This window comes from Anser brachyrhynchus, assembly GCF_964034855.1.
Source record: "Anser brachyrhynchus genome assembly, chromosome: 12".
NCBI lineage: Eukaryota > Metazoa > Chordata > Aves > Anseriformes > Anatidae > Anser > Anser brachyrhynchus.
In genome coordinates this window covers 22,277,956-22,290,102 of record NC_137707.1, presented here as the reverse complement: position 1 = coordinate 22,290,102, position 12,147 = coordinate 22,277,956, and the positions used below count along the sequence as shown (strand labels likewise).

Below are 12,147 nucleotides of genomic sequence, written 5' to 3'. Positions count from 1 at the left end.
ATTCATAGGGCACACGGAAAGAAGCGTGAAACCACTTCTGGAAGGCGGATTTAGCAGTAAAGTGGGACAATAGAGCCTACTTTAAGCCGGCCCTGGGGCACGTACATACCGCCCGTCACCCTCCTCAAAAGCCACATCCCACATAACTAATACCATAAATACGCTGAAGATGAGGTAAGTCGTAACAAGGTAAGTGTCCCGGAAGGTGTACTTAGAATATCAAGACGTAGCTATAACACCAAAGCACTCAGCTTACACCTGAAAGATATCTACTAGACCGGATCGTCTTGAAGCCCCCCCTCTAGCTCAACCACACAAATAGTACACCAAAACTAAAGAATTTACTAAACTAATTAAACTAAAGCATTTTACAGTCTTAGTATAGGCGATAGAAAAGACACTTAGACGCGATAGAGACCCCAGTACCGTAAGGGAAAGATGAAATAGCAGTGAAACAATCAAAGCGACAGACAGCAAAGATCAACCCTTGTACCTTTTGCATCATGGTTTAGCGAGAACAACCAAGCAAAGTGAACTAAAGTTTGCCCCCCCGAAACCCAAGCGAGCTACTTTCAAGCAGTTAAAGAGAGCGAACCCGTCTCTGTTGCAAAAGAGTGGGATGACTTGTCAGTAGAGGTGAAAAGCCAACCGAGCTGGGTGATAGCTGGTTACCTGTGAAACGAATCTAAGTTCCCCCTTAATCCTCCCTACCGGACATCCTGAACCCTAATGAGATGATTAAGAGCTATTTAATGGAGGGACAGCTCCATTAAAAAAGGACACAACCTCGACTAGCGGATAATTCTTACTACTGATCCTACCGTGGGCCCTAAAGCAGCCATCAAAAAAGAGTGCGTCAAAGCTCCACCACCTAAAAATACCAAAATAAGATGATTCCCTTATCACAAACAGGTCAACCTATGAATATAGGAGAATTAATGCTAAAATAAGTAACTCAGGGCCACACCCCTCTAACGGCGCAAGCTTACATAGAAACATTATTAACAGACCTAGACAGATACAAAAACCCCTACAAGACCACGTATTAACTAACCCTGTTAACCCGACTCAGGAGCGCCTATAAGAGCGATTAAAATCTGTGAAAGGAACTCGGCAAATTAATAAGGCCCGACTGTTTACCAAAAACATAGCCTTCAGCAAATTAAACAAGTATTGAAGGTGATGCCTGCCCGGTGACTTAGGTTTAACGGCCGCGGTATCCTAACCGTGCAAAGGTAGCGCAATCAATTGTCCCATAAATCGAGACTTGTATGAATGGCTAAACGAGGTCTTAACTGTCTCTCACAGATAATCAGTGAAATTGATCTCCCCGTGCAAAAGCGGGGATGTGAACATAAGACGAGAAGACCCTGTGGAACTTAAAAATCAACGACCACCGCGAATCCTCAATCAACCCCACTGGGGCCACTACCATCGCAGAGCCTGGTCGATATTTTTCGGTTGGGGCGACCTTGGAGGAGAACAAATCCTCCAAAAACAAGACCATACCTCTTTACCTAGAGCTACCCCTCAAAGTGCTAACAGTGACCAGACCCAATATAATTGATTAATGGACCAAGCTACCCCAGGGATAACAGCGCAATCCCCCTCAAGAGCCCATATCGACAGGGGGGTTTACGACCTCGATGTTGGATCAGGACATCCTAATGGTGCAGCCGCTATTAAGGGTTCGTTTGTTCAACGATTAACAGTCCTACGTGATCTGAGTTCAGACCGGAGCAATCCAGGTCGGTTTCTATCTATGACACACTCTCCCCAGTACGAAAGGACCGGGAAAGTGGGGCCAATACCACAAGCACGCCCCCCCCCTCTAAGCAGTGAAACCAACTAAACCGTGAAGAGGGCCTTCCCCCACCACTTTCTATCCTAGAAAAGGACCAGCTAGAGTGGCAGAGCCCGGCAAGTGCAGAAGGCTTAAGCCCTTTCCCCAGAGGTTCAAATCCTCTCCCTAGCTTCACCCATGATTCAAATAACAACACTAAGCTGCCTCGTTATATCCCTCCTATACATCATCCCAATCCTGATTGCCGTAGCCTTCCTAACCCTAGTAGAACGGAAAATCCTAAGCTACATACAATCCCGCAAAGGCCCTAACGTTGTCGGGCCTTTTGGCCTACTTCAACCATTTGCGGACGGACTGAAACTATTTACCAAAGAGCCCATCCGACCCTCTACCTCTTCCCCACTTCTATTCATTCTGATACCAATACTAGCCCTTGTCCTAGCCCTCACCACTTGAGCACCACTACCACTCCCATTTCCCCTAGCAGATCTAAACCTCGGAGTTCTCTTCCTAATAGCCATGTCAAGCCTAGCCGTCTACTCAGTCCTATGATCAGGCTGAGCCTCGAACTCAAAATACGCACTAATCGGAGCCCTACGGGCAGTAGCACAGACCATTTCATACGAAGTGACACTGGCCATAATCCTGCTATCAATAATCATACTAAGCGGAAGCTACACACTCAGCTCCTTTGCCGTCGCACAGGAGCCTCTATACTTCATTTTCTCCTCATGACCCCTAGCAATAATATGATACGTATCCACCCTAGCAGAGACAAACCGAGCTCCTTTTGACCTCACAGAGGGTGAATCTGAGCTAGTCTCAGGGTTTAACGTTGAATACGCCGCAGGACCCTTCGCCTTATTCTTCCTAGCTGAATATGCGAACATTATGCTAATAAATACACTTACAGCCATCATATTCCTAAACCCAAGCGCCCTAGGGCCACCCACAGAACTATTCCCCGTCATCCTAGCCACAAAAGTCCTCCTACTATCTTCTGGTTTCTTATGGGTCCGAGCTTCATACCCACGATTCCGATATGACCAACTAATGCACCTACTATGAAAAAACTTCCTACCCCTCACACTAGCTCTGTGCCTCTGACACATCAGCATACCTATCTGCTATGCAGGCCTACCTCCTTACATAAGGAAATGTGCCTGAACTACAAAGGGTCACTATGATAAAGTGAACATAGAGGTATAACAGCCCTCTCATTTCCTGTTGACCTTAGAAAAGTAGGAATTGAACCCACACAAGAGAAATCAAAATTCTCCATACTTCCCTTATATTATTTTCTAGTAGAGTCAGCTAATCAAGCTATCGGGCCCATACCCCGAAAATGATGGTTTAACCCCCTCCTCTACTAATGAACCCTTACGCGACCCCAATCATAACCTTCAGCCTCATCTTGGGCACCACAATCACAATTTCCAGCAACCACTGAGTTCTGGCCTGGACAGGACTGGAGATCAACGCACTAGCCATCATTCCCCTAATTGCCAAATCCCACCACCCACGAGCAGTAGAAGCCGCAACGAAATACTTCCTAACCCAAGCAGCTGCTTCCGCCCTGGTCCTATTCTCTAGCATAACCAATGCCTGAGTCACCGGCCAATGAGACATCACACAAATAAACCACCCAACCTCCTGTCTACTACTGACAGCAGCAATCGCTATTAAACTGGGCCTAGTGCCATTTCACTTCTGATTCCCAGAAGTACTACAAGGATCGCCACTAATAACAGCCCTGCTACTCTCGACCCTCATAAAATTCCCCCCACTAACCCTGCTCCTACTAACATCCAAATCCCTCGACCCAGCTCTACTCACCGCCATGGCCCTAGCCTCAACAGCACTAGGAGGCTGAATAGGACTGAACCAAACACAAACACGCAAAATCCTAGCCTTCTCGTCCATCTCCCACTTAGGCTGAATCGCCATCATCCTAGTTTACAGCCCCAAATTGGCCTTACTTACCTTCTACCTATACACAATCATAACATCAGCCGTATTCCTAGCCCTTAACAAAATCAAAGCCCTTAACCTATCCATGATCACAACCTCATGAACAAAAACCCCAGTGCTAAACGCCACCCTAATACTAGTACTTTTATCCCTAGCAGGCCTCCCCCCATTAACAGGCTTTATACCAAAGTGACTTATCATCCAAGAACTAACTAAACAGGAAATAACACCAGCAGCCATGGCAATTGCCATGCTATCACTGCTCAGCCTCTTCTTCTACCTACGCCTCGCATACCACTCAACAATTACCCTTCCCCCCAACTCCTCTAACCACATAAAACAATGATACACTAGCAAAGCCCCAAGCACACCTACTGCGGTCCTTGCCTCACTATCAATCCTCTTACTTCCCCTGTCCCCAATAATACATGCCATTGTCTAGAAACTTAGGATAACACCCCAAACCGAAGGCCTTCAAAGCCTTAAATAAGAGTTAAACCCTCTTAGTTTCTGCACATTAAGACTTACAGAATATTAACCTGTATCTTCTGAATGCAAGTCAGACGCTTTAATTAAGCTAAAGCCTCCCTAGACAGATGGGCTTCGATCCCACAAAACTCTAGTTAACAGCTAAATGCCTAAACCAATTGGCTTCTGCCTACAAAGACCCTGACGCACCCTAGTGCGCATCGATGAGCTTGCAACTCAACATGAATTTCACTACAGAGCCGATAAGAAGAGGAATTAAACCTCTGTAAAAAGGACTACAGCCTAACGCTTCAACACTCAGCCATCTTACCCGTCACCTTCATCAACCGATGACTATTTTCCACTAACCATAAGGATATTGGCACCCTGTACCTCATCTTCGGGGCATGAGCAGGAATAGTCGGCACCGCACTCAGCCTATTAATCCGCGCAGAACTAGGACAACCAGGAACTCTCCTAGGCGACGACCAAATTTACAATGTAATCGTTACCGCTCACGCCTTTGTAATAATCTTCTTTATAGTCATACCCATCATGATCGGAGGATTCGGCAACTGATTAGTCCCCCTCATAATCGGTGCCCCCGACATAGCATTCCCGCGAATAAACAACATAAGCTTTTGACTCCTCCCCCCATCATTCCTCCTCCTACTAGCCTCATCCACTGTAGAAGCTGGCGCCGGCACAGGCTGAACTGTCTACCCTCCCCTAGCAGGTAACCTTGCCCACGCCGGAGCTTCAGTAGACCTGGCTATCTTCTCACTCCACTTAGCCGGTATCTCCTCCATCCTTGGGGCCATCAACTTTATCACCACAGCCATCAACATAAAACCCCCCGCACTCTCACAATACCAAACCCCACTATTTGTCTGATCCGTACTAATTACCGCCATCCTACTCCTTCTATCACTCCCCGTACTCGCCGCCGGTATTACAATATTACTAACTGATCGAAACCTAAACACCACATTCTTCGACCCCGCTGGAGGAGGAGACCCAATCCTGTACCAACACCTATTCTGATTCTTCGGACACCCAGAAGTCTATATTCTGATCCTACCGGGGTTCGGAATCATCTCACACGTAGTCACGTACTACTCAGGCAAAAAGGAGCCCTTCGGCTACATGGGAATAGTCTGAGCCATACTATCCATCGGCTTCCTAGGATTCATCGTCTGAGCTCACCACATGTTTACAGTAGGAATAGACGTTGATACCCGAGCCTACTTTACATCAGCCACTATAATCATTGCCATCCCTACCGGAATCAAAGTATTTAGCTGACTAGCCACCCTGCACGGAGGAACAATCAAATGAGACCCCCCCAATACTATGAGCTCTAGGATTTATCTTCCTATTTACCATCGGAGGATTAACAGGAATCGTTCTTGCAAACTCTTCCCTAGACATCGCCCTGCACGACACGTACTACGTAGTTGCCCACTTCCACTACGTCCTATCCATAGGCGCCGTCTTTGCCATTCTAGCAGGATTTACTCACTGATTCCCACTACTCACTGGGTTTACCCTACACCAAACATGAGCAAAAGCCCACTTCGGGGTAATATTTACAGGAGTAAACCTAACGTTCTTCCCCCAGCACTTCCTAGGCCTAGCAGGAATACCCCGACGATACTCGGACTATCCCGACGCCTACACACTATGAAACACCATTTCCTCCATCGGCTCCCTAATCTCAATAGTAGCCGTAATCATACTAATATTCATCATCTGAGAAGCCTTTTCGGCCAAACGAAAAGTCCTACAACCAGAACTAACTACCACAAACGTTGAATGAATCCACGGCTGCCCTCCCCCATACCATACTTTCGAGGAACCGGCCTTCGTCCAAGTACAAGAAAGGAAGGAATCGAACCCTCACATGCTGGTTTCAAGCCAACTGCATTAACCGCTCATGCTTCTTTCTTATGAGACGTTAGTAAACCAATTACATAGCCTTGTCAAGACTAAATCACAGGTAAAAATCCTGTACATCTCATGTGGCCAACCACTCCCAACTAGGATTCCAAGACGCCTCATCACCCATCATAGAAGAACTCGTTGAATTCCACGACCACGCCCTAATCGTTGCCCTAGCTATCTGCAGCCTAGTTCTCTACCTTTTAGCCCACATACTAACAGAAAAACTCTCGTCCAATGCTGTAGACGCCCAAGAAGTAGAGCTGATCTGGACAATCCTACCTGCTATCGTCCTGGTACTCCTCGCCCTCCCATCCCTACAAATCCTCTACATAATGGACAAAATCGACGAACCAGACCTCACCCTAAAAGCCATCGGCCACCAATGATACTGAAGCTACGAATACACAGACTTCAAAGACCTATCATTCGACTCCTACATAGTGCCCACCCCAGACTTACCCAACGGCCACTTCCGACTGCTAGAAGTTGACCACCGCGTAGTTATCCCAATAGAATCCCCCATCCGTGTGATCATTACTGCAGGAGACGTACTCCACTCCTGAGCAGTCCCAACGCTCGGAGTTAAAACAGACGCAATCCCAGGCCGACTAAACCAAACTTCATTCATTACCACCCGGCCTGGGATTTTTTACGGACAATGCTCAGAAATTTGCGGGGCTAATCACAGCTACATACCCATTGTAGTAGAATCAACCCCACTCCCACATTTCGAGGCCTGATCGTCCCTTCTATCATCATCCTAATCATTAAGAAGCTATGCAACAGCACTAGCCTTTTAAGCTAGCCAAAGAGGGACTTCCCCCTCCTTAATGATATGCCACAGCTTAACCCCGCACCATGATTTTCAATCATAATTATAACCTGATTAACCCTAGCACTCCTCATCCAACCAAAACTACTAGCCTTCACCACAACCAACCCCCCATCAAATAAGACCTCCCTCACTACCAAACCCACACCATGATCCTGACCATGAACCTAAGCTTCTTTGACCAATTTTCCAGCCCCAATCTATTCGGCATCCCCTTAATCCTACTATCCCTACTCTTCCCAGCCCTACTATTCCCGTCCCCAAACAACCGATGAATCAACAACCGCCTTTCTACTATCCAAACATGACTCCTTCACCTAATCACAAAACAACTAATAGTCCCACTCAACAAAAATGGCCACAAATGAGCCATAATATTTACATCCCTAATAATCATACTTCTTACAATCAACCTTCTAGGCCTCCTTCCATATACATTCACCCCAACCACCCAACTATCTATGAACATAGCCCTAGCCTTCCCACTATGGCTCGCCACACTACTAACAGGCCTACGAAACCAACCATCAGCCTCTTTAGCCCACCTATTACCCGAAGGTACCCCTACACCCCTAATCCCCGCACTAATCCTGATCGAAACAACCAGCCTACTAATCCGCCCCCTAGCCCTCGGAGTCCGCCTTACAGCCAACCTTACAGCAGGACACTTACTCATCCAACTCATCTCTACAGCCTCCATTGCATTAATACCCACCCTTCCTGCAGTATCCATCCTAACAATAATCATCCTACTACTCCTAACCATCCTAGAAGTAGCAGTAGCCATAATCCAGGCCTACGTCTTCGTGCTCCTTCTAAGCCTATACTTACAAGAAAACATCTAATGGCACACCAAGCACACTCATACCACATAGTTGACCCAAGCCCTTGACCAATCTTCGGGGCAGCCGCCGCCCTACTCACAACCTCAGGATTAATCATGTGATTCCACTACAACTCATCCATACTACTAACCCTAGGCCTCATCTCAATACTCCTAGTAATACTCCAATGATGACGAGACATTGTACGAGAAAGTACCTTCCAAGGCCATCACACTCCCACAGTCCAAAAAGGCCTACGATACGGCATAATCCTTTTCATCACATCCGAAGCATTCTTCTTCTTAGGGTTCTTCTGAGCGTTCTTCCACTCGAGCCTGGCCCCAACCCCAGAACTAGGAGGCCAATGACCCCCAACAGGAATTAAACCACTCAACCCGATAGAAGTCCCCCTACTAAACACAGCCATCCTACTAGCCTCAGGCGTTACCGTAACGTGAGCCCATCACAGCATCACAGAAGGAAACCGAAAACACGCCATCCACGCCCTAACCCTAACGATCCTCCTGGGATTCTACTTCACAGCCCTACAAGCAATAGAATACCACGAAGCCCCATTCTCAATCGCCGATAGCGTCTACGGATCTACCTTCTTCGTTGCCACTGGATTCCACGGACTCCACGTAATCATCGGATCCTCCTTCCTGACCGTCTGCCTCTTCCGACTGATCAAGTTCCACTTTACATCAGACCACCACTTCGGATTCGAGGCAGCAGCCTGATACTGACACTTCGTAGACGTCATCTGACTATTCCTCTACATAACCATCTACTGATGAGGATCTTGCTCTTCTAGTATATTAATTACAATTGACTTCCAATCTCTAGAATCTGGTATAAACCCAGAGGAGAGCAATGAACGCACTCATGTTCATATTCGCCCTATCATCAATCCTAAGCGCCGCCCTAACCGCATTAAACTTCTGACTCGCCCAAATAAACCCCGACTCAGAGAAACTCTCACCGTACGAATGTGGATTCGACCCACTTGGATCTGCTCGATTACCATTCTCAGTCCGATTCTTCCTCAGTAGCCATCCTGTTCGTCCTATTCGACCTAGAAATCGCCCTCCTACTCCCCCTGCCATGAGCCGTCCAACTCCAATCCCCCCTAATGACCCTCACCTGAACTGTAGTGATCCTCCTTCTCCTAACACTCGGACTGGCCTACGAGTGAATTCAAGGGGGCCTAGAATGAGCAGAATAACAGAAAGTTAGTCTAACCAAAAAGATAGCTGGTTTCGACCCAGCAGATTACAGCCAACCCTGTAACTTTCTTATGTCGCCCCTACATGTAAGCTTCTACTCAGCCTTCATTTTCAGCGGACTAGGACTAGCCTTCCACCGAACCCACCTAGTATCCGCCCTACTATGCCTTGAAAGCATAATATTATCGATATTCGTAGGCCTATCAATATGATCCATCGAAAACCAAGTCTCCTCATTCACCATGGTACCAATTCTCATGCTAACCTTCTCAGCGTGTGAGGCGGGCACAGGCCTGGCCATCCTAGTAGCCTCCACCCGCACACATGGCTCCGACCATCTACACAACCTAAACCTCCTGCAATGCTAAAAATCATCCTACCCACAATCATACTTCTTCCAACAGCCCTGCTGTCTCCACCAAAATTTCTATGGACTAACACCACCTTATACAGCCTCCTAATCGCTGCCCTAAGCCTACAGTGATTAATCCCAACCTACTACCCCTACAAATTTTTATCCAACTGAACAGGAATTGACCAAATCTCATCCCCCCTCCTAGTACTATCCTGCTGACTACTCCCACTCATAATCATAGCAAGCCAAAACCACCTGCAACAAGAACCCCTACAACGCAAACGAATCTTTATCTCAACCTTAGTCGCAGTCCAGCCATTCATCCTACTAGCCTTTTCCACCACAGAACTAGCACTATTTTACATCTCATTTGAAGCAACCCTCATTCCCACCCTAATCTTAATCACCCGATGGGGGAACCAACCAGAACGCCTAAGCGCTGGCATCTACCTGCTATTCTACACGCCAGTAAGCTCTCTACCCCTGCTAATCACAATCATACACCTATACGTGAAAATTGGCACCCTGCACCTGCCAACCCTACAACTAACCCACCCAACCCTATCCACCTCATGGACAGGAATACTATCAGGTCTAGCACTGCTCATAGCATTCATAGTAAAAGCCCCACTATACGGCCTACACCTCTGACTGCCAAAAGCCCACGTAGAAGCACCCATCGCAGGCTCAATACTCCTCGCCGCCCTACTACTAAAGCTAGGAGGATACGGAATTATACGAGTCACTCTATTTATGGGCCCACTGTCCAACCTCCTGCACTACCCCTTCCTAACCCTGGCCCTATGAGGCGCCCTAATGACTAGCTCAATCTGCCTACGACAGACAGACCTAAAATCACTAATCGCTTATTCATCCGTTAGCCACATAGGCCTAGTTATCGCCGCAGGAATAATCCAAACCCACTGATCATTCTCAGGGGCAATGATCCTAATAATTTCCCATGGACTAACTTCCTCCATACTATTCTGCCTAGCCAACACAAACTATGAACGTACGCACAGCCGAATTCTACTACTCACACGAGGCCTACAACCTCTCCTACCACTCATAGCTACCTGATGATTGCTGGCCAATCTAACAAACATAGCCTTACCCCCAACAACAAACCTCATAGCAGAGCTAACCATTATAATCACCTTATTCAACTGATCTGCCTTCACGATCATCCTAACAGGAATCGCAACCCTACTAACCGCCTCCTACACCTTATTCATACTACTAATGACCCAACGAGGCTCAATCCCCTCCCACATCACATCTATGCAAAACTCAACCACGCGAGAACACCTGCTCATAACACTCCACATTATCCCAATATTCCTCCTAATCCTCAAACCCGAACTGATCTCCGGAATCCCCTCATGCAAGTATAGTTTAAACCAAACATTAGACTGTGATTCTAAGAATAGAAGTTCAAACCTTCTTACCTGCCGAGGGGAGGGTTTAACCAACAAGAGCTGCTAACTCTTACATCTGAGCCTAAAACCTCAGCCCCCTTACTTTTAAAGGATAACAGCAATCCACTGGTCTTAGGAACCACCCATCTTGGTGCAAATCCAAGTAAAAGTAGTGAACCCCACACTACTAATCAACTCCCTCACACTACTCATGCTGACAATCCTCCTAACCCCAATCATCCTGCCATTTCTATTTAAAAACTTTAAAAACACCCCACAAGCCACCACCCGCGCTGTTAAAACCGCATTCCTAATTAGCCTAGCCCCTACAACCGCATTCATCTACTCGGGAATAGAATCTGTCACCTGCCACTGGGAGTGAAAATTCATTATAAACTTTAAAATCCCCCTGAGCCTAAAAATAGACCAATACTCAATAACATTTCTTCCAATCGCCCTATTTGTAACATGATCAATCCTACAATTCGCCATATGATACATGGCCTCAGAGCCATACGTAACAAAATTTTTCACCTACCTACTGACATTCCTAGTCGCCATACTCCTCCTAACAACCGCAAACAACATATTCCTCCTATTCGTAGGCTGGGAAGGAGTACGAATCATGTCCTTCCTTCTCATCGGCTGATGACAAGGCCGAGCAGATGCCAACACCGCCGCCCTACAAGCCGTAATCTACAACCGAATCGGAGACGTCGGACTGACCCTGAGCATAGCATGACTAGCTTCAACATTCAACACCTGAGAGATCCAACAAGCCGTACACCCCCACCAAACCCCAATCCTCCCCCTCATAGGATTAATCCTCGCAGCCGCAGGAAAATCCGCCCAATTTGGACTCCACCCATGACTGCCCGCAGCAATAGAAGGCCCCACCCCAGTATCAGCCCTACTGCACTCCAGTACCATAGTAGTAGCCGGAATCTTCCTGCTCATCCGCATGCACCCCCTGCTAGCCACCAACCAGACAGCCCTAACTGCCTGCCTATGCCTAGGTGCTCTATCAACCCTATTCGCTGCCACATGCGCCCTAACCCAAAATGACATCAAAAAAATCATTGCTTTCTCAACATCCAGCCAACTAGGACTAATAATAGTCACTATCGGACTAAACCTCCCACAACTAGCCTTCCTACACATCTCAACCCATGCCTTCTTTAAAGCCATACTATTCCTATGCTCAGGGTCTATCATCCACAACCTAAACGGAGAACAAGATATCCGAAAGATAGGAGGCCTACAGAAAATACTCCCAGTCACTACTTCCTGCCTAACCATCGGAAA

At 47.1% G+C, this 12,147-nt stretch overlaps 1 long non-coding RNA gene across 1 annotated transcript in view; it reads right to left on the bottom strand.

Moving 5' to 3' along the window:
* LOC308176322 overlaps nt 1-11,194 on the bottom strand; it is a 54,911-nt gene extending 43,717 nt beyond the window's left edge. Inside the window, exon 1 of the long non-coding RNA XR_013938228.1 lies at nt 5,325-11,194. This is a non-coding gene — a long non-coding RNA (uncharacterized lncRNA). The remainder of the gene's footprint in view (nt 1-5,324) is intronic.
* Between the last annotated feature and the right edge of the window lie 953 nt (nt 11,195-12,147).